Source organism: Loxodonta africana, unplaced genomic scaffold (assembly GCF_030014295.1).
Source record: "Loxodonta africana isolate mLoxAfr1 unplaced genomic scaffold, mLoxAfr1.hap2 scaffold_33, whole genome shotgun sequence".
Lineage (NCBI taxonomy): Eukaryota > Metazoa > Chordata > Mammalia > Proboscidea > Elephantidae > Loxodonta > Loxodonta africana.
This window is the reverse complement of record NW_026975046.1, coordinates 3,453,439-3,462,607: the sequence shown is the minus strand read 5'-3', so window position 1 is coordinate 3,462,607 and position 9,169 is coordinate 3,453,439. Positions and strand designations below refer to the sequence as shown.

Sequence of the window (9,169 nt, the reverse complement as noted above, 5' to 3'; positions counted from 1 at the left end):
AAATCAAGCTATACATTCCGGTTCTTGACATGTCAAACAAACATGCTAATTTTTTTTTGTTTTCCTGTGGTCAAATCTGACCTGTCCCGAGGTCAAAGAACTGGAAGAAAAAGGCCCTCTGAGGTGAAAGAACCAAAAGAGAGGACAGGCTTCAAACCCGGGGAGAACAGCGAGAACACAGGTGATCAGAGGTAATGGTGGGAAGGGGCAGATTCAGGCCCAGACTCAACAGTGGACAACAAAGCCCCAGTCTCAGTCACAACATCAAATCCCAAGTCTGGGGAAGCCCTGGACATGACAGGGGTGTATCCACCTCTCTAGGAAATGAGACCACAAGTATCACAGGGAACCCCCCAGGGGCAGAGGAATGGAGGGCAGGGCCTCTAGGATGGGCACCTCCATCCACAGTCTGTCCTGTGTGTATTCCTCAGAGTGACAGAGACGGCTCCTGCGAGGCAGAGGGTCACAGGCAGAAAAGAACCAAGGTGTTCAGACCAGGTAAATTCTGCAGTCTCCTAAGCATCCAAAACGAAAAATCAGAGATTCTCAGAGGTATCAGGGTGGGAGGGGTTGGTATTCCCAGGCTGGGGAGAGGCTGGCTGGGGAGGTGCTGCTTTCTGAAATCTTTTCATCAACATCTTTCTTCTTAAAAGCTACCTTCCCAGTTGATGTCCTCTATGATCTATGCTCAGACCTGAATGGGGCCTAAAATGCACAAAGGTGGGTTATCCAGTGGGGCTAGGCAGGGAGGAGGTGGAAGCAGCATATCCAGGAAAGAGAATCTTCTAGAGGCGCATGAGTTACCTAGTGAATTGCACATGGCGTCCAGCCTTCTACATTTAGCTGTAGACGTGTGCTTGCAAGACGTGTTTGAGGGGTAACTCTACTGATTTCCCAAAATTATTTTTGGTCATTTCCAGTTATAGAGACCAGAGGAACTCACTGGCTCCAAGAACAACAAGAAATCCACTGGATCTGATTATTACTTTCTGCGGTGTGCTCTCCTGCCAGTGATTCAAATCTTTTGTCTGTCATTCTGGAGAATTTTCACCTATTTTAAATATCTAACAAAACATGTTAAAATATACATATATCTATGATGTTTATGAATTTCCAAAGCTCTGAAATTGTTTTTTATCACATTTGCAAGATCACAGATTTGTATGACAAAAAAATTAATGTCAGGGTCCCACCCTCATATGTAATTTGGTCCTGCTCCCCCAGGGTATCCAATGTTAATAGACACATGTGTAACCTTCCCTACACCTCTCTGCAGGGACACATATACACAGTCACAGGCACACAGGTATATCTGCTGGGGTGTTTACTTTTATGAAAGCCTGGTCACACTCCACCCACATTGCTCTCGCCCCTTATTTCACTTGATATTCTACCTTGATTCTCTGTAAGTCATTAGATATGGCACTGCCACTATATTTTTTGATCTTTTAACTTACATGAATAATTTAAATAGATGATATCAATTCAGTACACTTTATCTGTACTTCTACATGTTCTTGTCAGAAGCTATCAAGTCAGTTCTGACTCACAGTGGCCCTTTGCACCACAGAACAAAACACCACCCGGTCATGTGCAATCCTAATAATCTTTGCTATATTTGAGCACACTGTTGAAGCCACTGTATCAATCTCATTGAGGGTCTTCCTCTTTTTCACTGGACCTCTGCTTTACCAAGCATGATGTCCTTTTCCAGGGACTGGTCCCTCCCTCTTGATAACATGGCCAAAGCCATCCTTGCTTCTAAGAAATATTCTGGCTTTCTCCCTTTAAGACAGATTTGTTCGTTCATACATAACACTACTAAAATGGAAACATTATCATCCATGCTTTTTAAGTCCACTCTTCCTGCGTGTTCTAGCTCTCCTCCCCCTGTTCTTTCCTGCAAGTGAATCCAAGATAATTCAGGTTAACAATGTGGTAAGTAGTCTCTCTTATCCTTGCTTAAACAAGGACACAGACTTATACACACACACAGAAGGATAAAAGTTAAGCACGTGAAAAATGAGCAGTGAATTCAAAAGGATCGTTTATGTGTATAACACTCATAAACATAAACAGGTATCCAAGCATATTCAAACAATTGATATTGTTTAACCCAGATGTGCTCATTTTATATACACTTCTCTGCACCTAGATTTTTTCAGTAATACTTCAATAATACTTCACAGATATTTTTCCCACTCAACTACTACAACTCATTTATTGATGATGTAGCTTTACCATAAGTTATCTATCATTCAACCGTCAATGTACAGTCAACGTTTGGTCAACACTAATAATAACTATCCGTTGTATACTACAGGATCTGTTTCTGTGCAATAGACTCCATAGAGTGAGATTTCCAGCTCAAAGTATGTTTTAAAAGTACAGAGCCATGACCATGTCTTTCCCCTAGAGGCTGTCCTAAAGCACCTTTCCAGCCATGTCTCAGGGTATCCTTCTCCCCACATCCCAGCCAGCCATAGATGGTGTTGATTTTTAAATTGTGCCAGTTTCACTGGGACTTTGATATTTTCTTAACTACAAGTGTTTTTGAGCAACTTGGACTATGTTTATTGGGCATGTGGATTTCCTGTGAACGATCTTTTTGAATTCACTGCTCATTTTTCAAGTGCTTAACTTTTATCCTTCTGTGTAAAATGGAAATTGTTATTAAGCCTTGTCATCTCCATTTCACATGATTTTCCAAATCTATCATTTGTGTATCACATTTTTGCAAGCTTTGTCCCCCAGAACGGTCACTTGAGTCAGCACCGTTTATTAAATAAATATAATTTTCTCAAAATAGCGCCTTTATATCAATGTTTATTGTGACTTCTTAGCAGATTTTGTTTCATTGGTCGACTTGTCAGTTTCTATGCTATGTAATATCAATTTGTTCTGTTACCTGAAGAGGTAGACACCTGTCAGTATCCTGCTTTTTCATGTTTTTCTTCTCTATACCTTTTAAAGCAGCCGTAGTGTTGCAGTGATTAAGTGCTCATCTGCTAATCCAAAGAAGGTTTGGCAGGTCGAACCCACCAGGGGGCACTGAGGGGAAAGACCTGTTGTTCTGCTCCCATAATGATCACAGCCTAGAAAACCCTATGGGGCAGTGAAATGGGATCACTATGAGTCAGAAATGGACTCCAAGTCTCCTAACACCAGCAACATCCTCTGCTATCTACTGTACTATTTGTAGCATATGATCACTGTATACAATTCAAAAACAACTATCTTAATATTCCAACTGGAAATACATTCCACTTATATATTAGTTTTAGGGACCTCCATTTCATTGACAAGACTTCTCATTTGAAAATATGGCATATTTTTTGCATACATTCAGGTTTCATTTTATGTATTTTAGTACATTAGTTTTCGTCATAGAGGTCCTTTGATGCTCTGGTCAAAACAATGTTTTCCTAAATATTTTACAGTTTTGAACACAGTTTGATCCAGTCAAGTAGTAGGGGAAAGAGAACGGTCTGCCCTTCTCACCCTTGCCAATTTGAGACCCTCATGTCTATACTGGAGACAAACCATTGATTTTGATGTATTTGTCTTTTATTCAGGTATGCAATTATATCATCATTATTTGAAAAATCTCTTATTATACTTATACTAGTTATTTAAATTTTCTAGTTTATTCCTTCACCTGAAAACTATGTTGAGTGATACCAAAATTTTTGTCTAGTTCCAAATTTATCAGAATGAGTTGAATATTAATTTTCCATTTATCTCACACCTGCTAAGTTTGGGGAGAATCTATTATGCCCCAATAGATAACTACTACTGTGACCTGCTGACCATTATTGGAATCACACACAACTTGTTTCTGACAGTTAAGTACTTTCACCTGGCCTCTGTAGAGCTGGGATCCCATGATTTGCATTGCTACTAGGCAGCCCAGCTCCCACTAACAACCTGAGCCTATAGACAATTGTTGCTGTTAGTTGTCATCAAGTCATTTCTGAGTCATGACCACCCCATGTGGGCATAGTAGAACTAACTGTTCAATAGTGTTTTTAAGGCTTTCATCCTTTAGTAGTTGATGGCCAGGACTGTCTTCCAAGGACCCTCTGAGTACGTTCAAACTGCCAGACTTTCAGATAATAGTCAAGCACTTAACTGTTTGTGGCGTCCAGGGACTCCCTACAAAGTATACATATTGGTAAGCTCTATCTTGCTGGTGCTCCCCTCATCTCCGCATTCCTTATTCTTTTGATGAAATGGGTATCCTTCAGGACCTCCAAGAAATGGTCTTATAGAAGACTAACTCAGACATGCCCACATATTGGAGGCTTTTAATCCCTCTTCCAACATCTGACCTAGCAGGTCTGGCATTTCCATTTCAGAGAATGTGGGCCATTGCCTTTTCTAAGCTTCCAAAAGCAATCCCACAGCATATTAAACCCATTTCCAGAACCCTTGCTACGGCAATAAATCCTTGTCAACAAACTATCCTTGACCCAACTTTATATTAAACTCCCCTTGACTCAGCACCTTCAGCACCCACTCCTCAGCACACCCCCGTCCTGCTCACACAAAGCAGCCAGGTCTTGCAGCTCCTTCAGTGTACAGTCTCTCCCCCCTCAACCACAACAGCACTGCCCCCGGTGGCTGTGCTGGTATCTGACAACTAAGTATCTGGACAAATGCATGGGACACTATCTCAGGACTCTGCAAAGGAAAGTGTTGAAGGTGGATGGGGGCAGGGCAGAACCAGAACATAAAGTATGAACATTCTAGAGGCTGAAATTAAATGAGCCCAAATCTCACAGCTGCACACCCGTTGTGGACAGAAACAGCCCCGAGAGAAGCCCTCTCTCATATAAATGGGATAGAAGGTCCGTAAAGGAGAGAGACAGGCAGCTGGGCAGGTGGGCAGACACCTGAAACTCTGGCAGAGGAGAATCCTCTCTGACCAGAGTATGGAAGAACCAAATATTGTAGAGAAAGCTCCATTACATTTTCTCTCTCTCTGCTGTTAACTGACACCTAGTCAATTCTGCCTCAAAGGGTGAGACTTTTCAAAAGCAGATCACCAGGTTTGTCTTCTGAGGCGCTTCTTGACACGTTCAAAGTGCCAGCCTTTTGGCTGGTTGTCCGGTGCTTTGGCCCCATAGGCAGAACCAGTCACTGATGTGCACAACAGAATGAGGAGATTAAAGCCCCAGCATTCCCGCCAGTGGGCCAGGAAAGCACTCCTTCTGAACTCAGAGAGCAGAAGAGAAAGAGGAGGCTGTGCAAGAAAGAGATTCTGCAGACTTGCTATGAACTCCTGGTTCACCCCCCAGGTGCGTATCCATTGCCCTGACCCTAAGAAGCATTATCAAATCCTTTAAGACCCGCACTATGGGTTAGAATGCCATCAAGGTTCCATACTGAGTGGCGCTCACATAGGTTAGACCTAAATACACCTGCAAACCCTTCAAAAATTGAACTAACATTTGAACCATAGAATACAAAAGATGGGACAGAACTTGGAGCCTGAACATAACTGGGTCAATCGACTGCTAAAAACAAAAAAATTCTCCATAAAATTTAAGCAGGACTTGTACTCTCAAAATCATAAGAAACAGATTTTAAAATGCTATTCTAATCCAAGAAATAACAGGGACACTTTTTAAATAAATGGAAAGATAATAGGTGCTATTTGCAAATGAAAATTTTACATGTTAAAAGTACAATCGTAGGAATAAAAAATTCAGTTGATATTTTCACAATAGCAGAATGGTGATGACAGAGAAAAAAACTAAATACTTGAAATAGATCAGTAGAAAATATCCATTCTGCAAACAGAGAGGAAAATATGGAAAAAAATGGACAGTGCCTCAAGAACTAGACAAAAAGCTTATTTATTGGAACTCCAGAAGAAGTGGACAAAATGTGTGGTGAAGAAAATAGTATTTGAAAAAATACTGGCTGAACACTTTCCAAATGTGGTGAAAGACATAAACTTACAGATTCAAGAAGTTCAGCAAACCACAGCAAGTTAAAGAATTCCATGCCCCAATACCGAATTTTCACAAAAATATTCTGTGGGTTATGGGTTTTTTGCCAACCCAGTGGGCCTTACCCCACATCCCAAGTATATTTGTAAGTACATTACTCTAATTTTTTTTTTTTTTTTAACAGCAGCATGTAAAAAGAAAAAAACAGTATACTGTACTCACAGACACACCCGGGAGGGGAAAAACAGTTCACACATATATATATATATATAGAACATGGGTTACTTGCATAAAAATACCATACATCATAATCAACTGCAGAATAACAAAGGTCAAGAAAATACTCAGGAAGGAGGTAGAGAGAAAACAACACATTTCACCTGAGAAAAATAATTTGAATGACTCTGTATTCACTATCAGAAGCCATGGAAGCCAAAAAAAAAAAAAGATTGTGAAACATCATTTTTTCAACCCTGAAAGATGGAAATATTAACCCAGAATTCTATGTCCAATCATTACCTTCAGGAGTAAAGCACAAATAATGCCATTCTTAGGGGAAAGAAAACTGAGAGAATTCATCACCACCAGACTTCTAAGTGAAACACTAAAGGAAGTACTTCAGGTGGTAGACTTGGAATTTCAGTTGTATTTATGGAAAGCAGAAAACGTGGAAACTATGTGGATAAATATACTATGTCAACACTGTAGTTACTGCACAACATGGCACTGAACAAGCCTCTTTGGAAAGTTTTTCCAGTCTCTTGGAAATGCTTGGAAATACATCCTGGCAAATCATTATTAGAGAATGGAATTAATTTTGACAATACCTGAGAGATGTCTGTAGTCAAGTCTAGTGAACAAACTGGAAAATAAATTTACTGACTGAAACTAAGGTGTGGTAACAAAACATGAGTCTCAGTTCCCGTGTGGCCATGAGCTGGTTCTGAAGGCCAACCTTCCCCAGAGAGGCACTTCAAGCACATGGGGGGCAACGGCTTCCTGTTGATATTGCTAGGTGCCATCGAGTGGGTTTCTGAGTCATTGTGGCCCAGTGTAAAAGGAGAACTTCCCCGATAGGGTTTCCTGGTTTGTAATCTTAACGGAAGCAGTTCGCCAGGTCTTTACTCCTTAGAGCCTTTTGGTGGGTTCAAAAAACTAACCTTCGGTTAACAGCCGAGTGCTCAAACTTGGCACCACCTGGGCTCCTTGGAGCAATGGCAGCACCACAGAATTTCGTAGAAACCTTCCCATAGGCCTTCTCTGAGAGGTAACCCCTTGCTTAAGGACCAAGTTTAGGTTTTATATATACTCATTCTACATAAAGTCTAGATAAGAACTACAGTGCTTCCTTGAGCGGACAACATTGTATATGCCCTCCATAAACAAAATGTGTCAAGGGCAAAGTTTAATATTAAACCAAGGCATTTCCCGTCAGTCCTTACCTGAGAAGGTCTTCGTGAGAATTTCCTGAGACTCTTGGAAAAGGATTTAGTAGACACTGCTTTCTTTTTACCTCTTCGCTCCTGAACAGAAACCTCTGCTAAGAGGTCATGCGTAAAGCTCCAAATGCCTCTTCTTATCCTGAATGTAAGCCGTGTAATAAGACCAGGAACTAGGCATTCAGCTGGGTGAAGAAACCCAGGAGTACTTCCTGTCTTCAACACCTTCCAGTTCCAGAGAAATCCTGTTACAAGTCACTAGATCAGCCCAGGAGCTGGAAGACTGAAATTCCTGGTCCTCTGACAAGTGGGAAGGGCAGGGTGGGGTTAGGCAGAGCCTCCTTGACCATCACTTGCCCCAAGAGGCTCTGGAGGCTGCTTCATGTTCTAAGTCAAAGGCCCTTCCAGCCCAGGCACATAAGAGCAGGGGAAGACTTTGTCCATTGAAAGAAGAGATGGGCACAGGAGTAGCAGGTTTTAGGGCACTCAGCATTGGTCAGCTTTGCGACTTCAGGACATCCTGGCCCATGATCACCTTCACAACTGAGCCTTTATAGCCTCTTCACCTCTCCGTCCTTCCCAGTTTTCTCCCAGCACCATGAGCTGTGGCTTCTGCTAGTTTCAATGATTTCAGTATTTCAGTAGCTCCTCACCCCACTCAGGGGAGGCAGTTTTGCAGACTGCAGGACACAAATCCACAGTGCTGTTTACGTGTCCTTCAGCAGAAACACTTCCGAGGGTACAAGTTGGCCTCAGAGATTCTGAGACCCATGCAGAGAGAAGCCCAGGGGGAGGGTCACTGGCTTCAGGAAGTGTCAGCACTCTCAGGGTCATGTCCCTGGGGTCATGCCCAACTACAGGAAAAACGAAGTGGGCTCTGAGGCTCCGTGTGCTGACCGTCCAGTACACAGGCCCTGGAAGCCTTGGAAGGATTCTGTCTTACTCTAACCCAGCACTGGGGAAATCCTCACAGGGTAACAGCAGTGATATGCCTGGGGATCTTTATTCTAAAAGTCTCAAAGCAGTTGATACAGTCTTGTGAGGTGGGAGATGAGAAAGCTTGGGACCACCGAGAGAGGGTGGCAAAAGAAGGAAGACTTTATCACTCCCTCTGTTCAAGTTTTTTTTTTTTTAATTCCAACTGGGGCTCCAAACAGGTCTTTGTTGTTAAAGTTGTATTTCTCTGTGTTAATTTATGATCCTTAACTCAAATCTAGAGTTTCGAGCTCATTTTGATAATTCCTCTTTAGTCTGTGGAGACAGGAGTCTGCCTTCAGCCAGTGGTGAGAGTGGAAGAAATAAAGTCCCTGGTCCAGACTGGGGCAGGCTCTGCTGCTCCGCAAACTAGGGGTGCGGTCCCTGAAGAGCCCTTCTGAGGACAGCACAGGAGGGGCGTCCCGCCTGGAGAAAGGGCGGAGGGGGGTGGGGGATTGCTGTGTGAGCAGTGTGGCCTCTGTGGCTTCGCCTTCTCCTCCTGGAAGTGCAACCTGGGGCCCTTCACGTGCGGAGCCAGAGTCCTAGAGTGACCACAACTCTCCCACCCTTTCTGGGTCACCCTCTGGACCCAAGTCCCCATACGCCTCCTCTGCCCTACTATCCCAGCATAAGCACTGTGACTGGGCTCAGGGGTGTACCCTGGGACTTGACATCGGTAGCCTCAGGCTTCCCCTAGTTCTGGTGGGACCTGTGAGCCTAGCGGGTCTGAGTTCAGGCCAAGGCTGGGTGGGCTGGGACTCTCGCGAAAGGCTCCTGCAGCCAGCTCCTTCCTGATGC

At 43.1% G+C, this 9,169-nt stretch overlaps 1 long non-coding RNA gene across 1 annotated transcript in view; it reads right to left on the bottom strand.

The window, feature by feature from the left end:
• Positions 1 to 4,933: 4,933 nt before the first annotated feature.
• LOC135229516 (uncharacterized) overlaps positions 4,934 to 9,169 on the bottom strand; it is a 56,098-nt gene continuing 51,862 nt past the window's right edge. The window contains exon 5 of the long non-coding RNA XR_010320203.1: positions 4,934 to 8,797. This is a non-coding gene — a long non-coding RNA (uncharacterized LOC135229516). The remainder of the gene's footprint in view (positions 8,798 to 9,169) is intronic.